This window comes from Orycteropus afer, unplaced genomic scaffold (genome assembly GCF_000298275.1).
Source record: "Orycteropus afer afer isolate SDZICR_OR568_19922 unplaced genomic scaffold, OryAfe1.0 scaffold00532, whole genome shotgun sequence".
Taxonomy (NCBI): domain Eukaryota; kingdom Metazoa; phylum Chordata; class Mammalia; order Tubulidentata; family Orycteropodidae; genus Orycteropus; species Orycteropus afer.
The window spans coordinates 1,511,027-1,520,095 of NW_006922119.1; the positions used below are offsets into that span (position 1 = coordinate 1,511,027).

The window sequence follows — 9,069 nt, forward strand, 5'->3', positions numbered from 1 at the left end:
TGTGTGTGTGTGTGTGTGTGTCAAGTTGTCTGGGGCTAACATAAACTCCCAAGCAGGAGACTTAATCAAGGTCAATCAAGCCACAACCAAATTTGAAACTGAAAAAAGAAACAAGCCAAGGGGAAGGACTAACGGTGAGGAAATACAGGACAATGGTCTTCTAATCATATTCCCTTTGCTCCTTCCTCTAAAGGTTCGCACCCTCTCCTGTAATGACCCTATTTTCTGTCTTTAAGGAAACCATCTTCCCCTTAGCCTACTTCTTGGCAATCTGAGAAGCCTTAACAAATTCCTTTACAACAGCGATTCTTAACTTTGTTTGTGTTAGGGATATGAGTGCTTCATAAAAGCTATGAATCCTCTCCTTCAGAGAGCCAGTCAGTCTTGCCCTTAACACTCTGCATATAGTGGGGGTGGGGGGTTGTAGATCTCCTAAAGGCCATCAACAGATCTCTAGATGTAGAGACGTGCAACTAATAGTAATTTGTGGTTAGAGGGGAATACTGGGAGGTAGGGCAGAATTAAAGATAATCATGCCAAAGGGCAAAGCAGGCACTGAAAATAATGGTTTTCTTCCCAGCAATCTTTTAAACCAAGGGATCTCTCACTATCAACAAGGGCTTAAGAAAATGACACGATCATGACAGTAGTGCAAAGTTTTAGGCTATATAAAAAGAAAATTTTTAATGCTGAGAAAAACAACATTAACAACTGCTACATATTTTAAGTTTATTTAAAATGATAATTTGCCAAATCCACAAAATAGAGCACCCAACTCTAAGGTATCTGTCCCAAATTTGACCCACCAGCATAGCTCCTAGGATCCTGAGTAAGAGCAACAAGTAGGAGTTTTCAAATGGACGTACAAAGGTAGACCAAGCCCTGCTTGGTTTATTTGTACATAATAAAGCAAACAAACAAGCAAAAGGAAGAGCACTGCGATCAAGGAGATTCCAACTCACGACAACCCTATCTGTTACAAAGTAGAAATGCTTCATAGGGCTTTCCAGCTGTAATCACAGAAGCAGATCACCAGGCTTTCCTCTGCTACGTCTCTGGATAGATATGAGCTGCCCATCTTTAGGTGAGTTGTTGTTGTTGTCGTCGTTATGTGCCGTGGAGTCAGGCCTGCGACCCCTCCTTGGGTTTCCGCGGTGGTATCACTACAGTAGTAGATTGCCCAACCTTCCCTCCAAGGAGTGGCTGGTGGGTTTGAACCGCCAGCCTTCTGGTTAGCAGTCAAGAGCCTTAGGCGATTCAAACCCACCAGCCACTCCTTGGAAGGAAGACTAGGCTATCTACTTCTGTAGAGATATCGCCTCAGAAACCCCAGGAGGGGTCATTATTTAATTAACTTCAATTAAACTTAAAAGATAAAAAGTTTTTTTATATGCAAGTAGTATAAATAAGAATTTTATGGAATATTTACGTGTTTCAGAGATTGACATGTTTGTTAACCCTTTTAAAGAACCTATTCAAATGGCACGTAACAACAACAACATTTAGATGAAAACAATACTACATTATAAGTAGAGACACAATATTAAGGATGACATTTTAATATTAATAACTACAAAGCACTTTCATAATCATGTGTGTGGTGGTTAAGTTTGTGTGTCAACTTGGCTGAGCCTGGTTGAGTGGCTGGGCAGCTGAATGTAGTCTTCCCCATGATGAGACTGGTAATCAACTCCATGGTGGACTCTACCTTATGGACGTGGTCCTGCTTCCTGTATATAAGGAGAAGCCTTGGGGAACAGTAACCAGCTTATGGCACATTTGGACCTCACATGTATCTGGGTCGTTGTTCAGCAGCCTGCCATGTTCTAGCCGATCCTGGGAGTTACAATGGACCTGAATTAAGGGCCTGCCGTGTGGTTTAGTAACATTGGGACTATGCCATTTTGTCGACCTTGGGCTTGTTAGCCTCAGCAGCCAGTAGCTGCTTGAGTGAAGAGATGTCTCTAGCTTCAGTGGGTTGGGAGCAAGAGGCAGAGCTAAAGCCCCAGGTCGAGGAGCTTTCACACAGCCCCTAGAGCCTGGCACTTTGAACTTGGACTTCTAGTCTCCCGAACTGTAAGAGAATAAACTCCTGTTTGTTAAGGCCATCCCACTGGTGGTATATTCTTGTCAGAGCAGCACTAGGTAACCAGAACATCATGTATCTTCACAAATCTAAGAGGTGTTATTACTGTTCAAGTTATATAGATAAGAAAACTGATAAAGTTAAGTACCTGACAGTCCTATCTCAATGAAGATTTAATAAAAATGATGCCCTAATGTAGTTTAAGACACCCAGAAGAACTCTTGAAATGATAACTCCCAAGTTTTCATTCTCTGCCAATCACCCAAGGAAAAAAGCATTGATGAAATGATTTCAGGGATCTATCTTAAATCTCATTAGAAATGTGTTTCAGGTATATAAGAAAGAGGAAAAGCCTTTTTATAATATAATAATAATAAAAGGAGGGAGGGAAGAGGTACAGAAGAAGACTCTCAGCCAGTAATCCCAAACTATAAATAATTCTCCTTGATATTATCTTGGCTGCTATTCTGGTGTTCAGTCTAATTATTCCTCCATTAGATGAATAGTGAATCTGAAGTCAATTCTTGCATCGTTAGAAGGTTTTCTTTAATGCTATACTATTTATATGATCCTTAGAAAAGTAATAAAAATTGTCATTTTCACATGGCCTATCATATGACTTCAGGCTCATTTCTTTTTGGCTATAAACAGTGTTTTAAGAGAGAAAATTAAATATTCTATTAACTGACCGTATTTTCAAATAAATTAGATAGTTAATAAATTTGGTTTTTTCTCCCCACATTAAACAATTAGAAATACACTGTACTGCCAATACTTTTCAACAAGTCTATCCCAATGTTTGTTCCACAAAATCAACTTAAAAGGCAACTTGAGTTCATCTGGATCAGATCAAAAGCCCTTTAATGTCTATCTAGCTTGCTGTTTTGACAATAATTTAACTAAGCAAGTTATTATTAATAAATGGTGTCTAAGTAGATATTCCATTGTCCTTTTTCTCCTGCCAGTCTTTTTGCTTTGTGGGCCTGAAGTAAAAAGGGCCCTGTCATTATTTACTGTATGGCCAATTTCTAGTCATCACCAAACTAGGTGTTTAAAAACAAGAGAATTTTTCTTACTTTTCCAAACTTAATGAATATGCGAGTTCTAATACAAAAATCTCACTATCTTATTTTTCATATTAGAGAATTTATTGTATCATAGTCTTATTTCACTTAAAAACATTTTACCTGGTTCATTCTTCTTAACGAATAGCGCTTTCAAGCCAATTCAATACTTTTTATATAGCTATTTCACCTCATTTTTTTACTAAATAATGTCACAAAGATATAGTGAGTGAAGTTACTAAATAATACTGCATTTTAAAACATCTTACCAGTACTTAATATTTTATTTCATGTTCATGAACAGATCATTAAACTATCTGCATGCCTAGGTGAAATCAATATTTTCTAAATGTATAATTTTTATTCTATTATTTGAGACAAAAGAAACTGCTATTTCTTTCTCTCTAAATAATACTGACTTAAGATACCTACCTCCTACCTCATCAATCTTTCCCACTTTCTTTTTTGTCTCTCGGTTTGGCTTTTAAATATTTATTCTATTTTGGGCTACTTCTCCAAAATCAACTACTCAATCTCTCTTTTCTCCTTTTTTCAGTGGGAGGCAGGTTGGAAGGAGCAAACGAAAGTGTTAAAGGAGACAGCACGAAGAGATACAGCCTCTTTTGTACTAGGTTCGGTTCCTCCACATAAAGATGCTGATACTACACTTGTAATACTCTTATAGACTACTGTTGGGCCAAGAAATGAAGCAGCACTACAATCATTAAACTTTCTCAGGAGATTTCCAACATAGATTTTTTTTTGTTGTTTAATTTTTAAATGGACTCTGTCAGATGCAGTAATCAAAAGGGGATGCTGTAACCAGATGGGGAAATATTAGTGAAATGGACTACTCTAAGAAATTAATCAAGCTAATTGACACCAGGCACTTGCAAGTTACCAAGCACTGCACTAGTATTTCATGTACCAAACATCAGACACATCCACTGTGCAGAGGTGAAAGAGGAGGCATGAGGCCAAATACACTTCTCTTTCATGTTCTTTATAGTACACAGTTATTAAGTTGCCACATTCCAGGTGAAGTATTTAGATGTGAAATTACCGCAGTAACAAAACTCATTTAAATCAGAAGTTCAGAATTAACTGCATAATGTATGGAATTCACGGAATCCCTAGGTAGCACAAACAGTTAATATGCTTGGCTCCTAACCAAAAGGCAGTGGTTCAAGTACTCCCTGAGACACCTCAGAAGAAAGATCTGGTGATCCATTTATGAAAAATCAGCCACTGAAAGCTCTCTGGAGTACAGCTCTAGTCTGACACTTGTGGGGTAGCAAGGAGTCAGAGTCAACTTGATGGCAATTGGTTTGCCTGGTATTCACAGGTAAGGGAAAGACAACTTACAGGCTTTACAAATACAAAAATCAGTTTTAATAATACTACACCAATTCTTAGGGTTAAAAATTCAAAAAAGCTCATCAACATTCTGTTCCAGAATAAGAGAAAAATGTACTGTTTTCTTAACTATTAAACCTAGCCTTAAAAATGTTATTTCTGCATTTTTACACACACTCGTTGCCAAAGAGTAGATTCCAGCTTATGGAGACCCTATAGGACAGAGTAGAGTTGCCACATGGGGCTTCCAAGGGTATAGTCTTTACAGAAGCAGACTGCCACATCTTTCTCCCAGTTAGCATTATTGGCAGTAGCTGAAAGTTAAACACACTTAAATGTGAATCAGTAGGAGGCTGGAGAAATATATATCCATGAATTAGAAATTACACAGTCATTAAAAAAGAAAGCAGATTCATTATAAATGTGCTATGAAAATATCTCTAAGACTAAGTGACCAAACAAATGGCACATACAAATGTATACTAGTATTTGGGAAAAAATACTGATCATCATCATCATCATCATCAGGAAACAAACACAAAGTTAAGAGTTACCTCTGGAGAGTCAAATGTAGAGTACTTGTAGAGGGTGGGGCTAGGGATGACAGAATGGGACAGTCATCTTCACTTTTTCTCATAAACCTTTTTGATACTTTATTTAAAAACCATTGAGTTTCATAGCTTTAAAAGTCATTGAAGAAATGGATTTTAATTGCCACAGAAAGATAAGGTAAGAGAGGCTTGGAACACTCCAGGCCTTGGTCTCTGCCCCTACTCACATCCCCCCCTTGAAGGAACAGTGTCTAACTGGTCACCCAGGGAGCAGGAACTGAGCAGAGGGCCCCCCCTTCTGAATTCTGTCAGTTCTGCCTGCCAGCAGAGGAGCACAGGCATGTCCACTGTCTTATACAAAGGGTCAAGGAGGAACAGCGGGGGTGCTGGCCTGTCCTTATCTAGTTATGGCAGTGACTAAGTATCTAATTCAGGGAAAAGACTGAAAAGTCTTGGTGCATATCTAAGCTGTATGTTCCAAAAGAACTGTTACTTCAATCTCCGTATCATTCTTGTGCCTAGTTCTCATTTGGTTCTGAATCAGTCTGGAGGGGAGAGTGGCAAGAATCCTAAATACCAAGTCTCCAAGATATGTTAAATGAAAAAAGAAAGATTCTATATAATAGTATGTACAGTACAATCCCACAGATGCTATAAAAAAAAAGAAAAAAAAAACTATTATAAAATATACACAAGGCTTGGAAGGTGGGCTATGAGAACTGTCATGTTTTACTACATTTACTTTTGTGCTATTCAAAATTCTCCAACAAGCATGTATTCATGTATTACTTTTGAATTATCAAAAAATGTTATATGTATTTTAATAATGTTTGTTGGATGCCTTAATAGCTATACATCAAAAACAAGTTTCTGAACTTCATGATTATCAATAATTTAGAGAAGTGTTTCGCAGAGTGTGGTCCCCAGACCAGGTGCATTAGCATCACCTGGGAGCTTAGTAGAAATGCAAACTGTGGGCCCCTTCTCCAAACCTCCAGAACCAGCAGCTCTGGCAGTGGAATCTAGTACCCTGTGTTTTAAAAAGACTTCTCCAAGTGGTTATAATGCTAGGTAAAATCTGAGAAGCACAGGGGTAGAGAAAATTTTACAATAACCAGGCTTCTACTTTTCTATTCACAGATCCTCAAGACCTGCACAACACATACACATTCATACACAAAGGCAAACAACTATCCAATTAATTTTCAGCTCAGTTCAATATTTATGGAATACCTTTCAAACTGCATTACTTTCCAACTGCACTACTGTAGCACCTTTTCAGTATAAACTAAAATGTTTCAGTGGAGAAACGGTGTCTTGAAATGACTAAGGAGAATTCCCAGTCCCTTTCTAGTTAAAGTACTTTGTCATAAATGAGAGCACCAGGATAGACTTCCTCCTGGGAAGGAGCTATGATATGGCCACCTCCACTAAAGTATGCAAAACATCCTCTACCAAATAACAATGAGTGATAAAGTGTATTGTGACAATATAGAGCATTCTTAGCTACTATTTCTCCCTCATGACTTTATATTAGGGTATTTAGTTAAAATCAGTGTTAGAGAGCAGTAGTAGCTATACAACATTGTAAATATTGTAAATATCACTGAACTGTTCACTTTAAAATGAGTAAAGTTAGGTAAAAATTTATGAAGTGAAAATTTGAATTTTACTGCCATTATAAGAAATTAATGTTAACATTTAATACCTGTTTGGTGATCGTCTTGGCCAACGTCTTCTGTTAGATTCTGCAAGAAATATGTTCATTATTACTGAGATAGTACATACCATACAGCAAATTTTAAAATTCAGTGTTTTCATAAACAGCTAATATCATAATATCCATAATCTGTATTTTGATCAAATATTCTTACACAAAAGAACTACTTTATAAACAGCTGGTAGTTTTGTCTTTAAAAGATTGACTTACTAGCTTATTAAGGGTGTGGTAGATCTTATGAATATTTGCCAGTGTTGAGAGATGAGAGTTCAGCTGAAAGTCTTTAAAAGAAGAAGGGGAAAATTCACCATCATTTATTTCCTATTCTGTAAAAATACTGCAAATGAAAGAAAGCTCAGAGGTGAAGATAACAAATACTGCCACACAAGTGAACACTATCTCATTAATTGGACACTTATTAAAATACAAAACAACATGAAACTGACCCATCTCCTAGAAAGAAAGTCTGTAACATTAAATTCCCAGCAAAACGTTAAAATTCACAAAATTTTCATGGAAATACAAAAAATTCCTTTAGTAGCTGTAAAATGCTATCAGCAATTAACTTGAACTTAATAAAAAGTATCAATAATGTTAACAAATTAAACAAATCACACAAATTGAAAGTTGATTTCACAAATGAAACATGATCACTTTTCTTCCCTTCCTCAAAATTATTGGTATGGTGAGCAAGCTCTTGGGAGGACATGGGGCAAAAATATCAACTGTTGGGCACTTCTTCCATTATATTTACTTTGCTGACTCCAATACAACAGAGAGAAAAATGTAATGTAAGCCCCTCTTGCTCCCAATAAACAAAGGAACAAAGAACTATCTTGCATGCTCCAAGTCTGAAGGGCTAGAGCTCAGTGATAGGTCTGCAGAGTTACTTGCAAGCACTGCAATATGGAAACACACCACAAACCCAGAAACAGAGAAGCAGAAATCACCTGCATAAAACACATAAAGAAACACATCCAAACCAAACAATGTATGCGCATATCAATTTCAGAATTACACACTAAATCACACATACAAGATTAATTAAGTTGTTCCACATTAGAATCTTGTACAACATAAAACTCCAAGTTAAATTGTGAGGCTTCTGAATCTCTAATTTCAAATTTATAAAGAATATAGTCAGCCCTCTATCTGCGGGTTCCGCATCCACTGATTCACCAATAGTGGATCGAAAATATTGGGGATGGGGGAGCAATTAAGGGGTCAAACCAATCCCTCAAAACCTATGAGAGAGTATAAAGTGCTATTTACATCGTATTAAGTATTTTAAATAATCTAGAGATGATTTAAAGTATAAAGGAGGATATGTGTAGGTTATACATAAATAATACACCATATTAGATAAGGGAATGTGTATCTGCAGATTTTTTATATCTGTAGGGGGTCCTGGAACAAACTTTCCCTCCCACTAAGACTGTGTACTTGCATATATACTATGCAAATAAGAGTTAAAACTCTATGAATGATTTCACATTTGAACCAACATCAATAAAAGCATTTTGTTAAACATCAGAATTTACATTAGTTCCTTCTTTCTTGTCATAACGGTTAATCTGAAAGTGACCTTGAAATAACACATTATTGTCACTTTCTAACTTATGCTATTCGTGAGGGGGTGTGGCAGAATAAAAAAAAAAAAATCACCCTTTGATGAAATGTTTAATTTGGAGCACGCTTCAGTTCTAAAGTGCTGACCCTCTACTTTACCAAGCATGCTATCCTTCTTGGGGGACTGGTCCCTTCTGACAACATGCCAAGTAGGAGAGGCAAAGTCTCACCATCCTGGCTTCTAAGGAGCATTCTGACTGTAAGCCTCCAAGGCACAACTGCTCGGTCCTTGTGCATTTGCACAGAAAAGGTCGGAGAAGCACTTGAGACCTGTGAATGCATGTGTGTATATTCATGCACACATTTGATAAACACAGAGAGGGGTCTCTAAAGCTAAACCTCTAAAGACAAACCTCTCAGGACAAACAAAAAACTATGGGGTGCTTAAAATTTTATCCCTGCCCCCCTAAAAATAAAAACTTAGAAAAGTTTAGGCTCTAGATTCTTTTTTCACTGAGGCTACAGAGGACAGAAACTGTAGACTGTTTTTGCACCAAAGTTACATAGAAGAAAATAAAAGGTCTTGCCAAATACCATTCATGCAACAAGGTCTCCTGACCCCATGCTATGCTTTTGTCATTTCACTACCCTGCTGTTAATTCAATGTCAAACACATTGTTGTTGTTGTTGTTATGTGCCATCGAGTCAGCCCTGACTCATAGC

The 9,069-nt window shown here is 37.2% G+C and overlaps 1 protein-coding gene across 1 annotated transcript in view; it reads right to left on the reverse strand.

The window, feature by feature from the left end:
* Window positions 1-7,059, reverse strand: part of DCUN1D4 (defective in cullin neddylation 1 domain containing 4) — a 97,191-nt gene extending 90,132 nt beyond the window's left edge. The window contains exons 1-2 of the mRNA XM_007955708.2: window positions 6,988-7,059; window positions 6,766-6,805 (exon numbers count right to left, since the gene is read on the reverse strand). The gene's annotated coding sequence lies outside the window, so the exon portion shown is untranslated. The remainder of the gene's footprint in view (window positions 1-6,765; window positions 6,806-6,987) is intronic.
* Window positions 7,060-9,069: the final 2,010 nt, after the last annotated feature.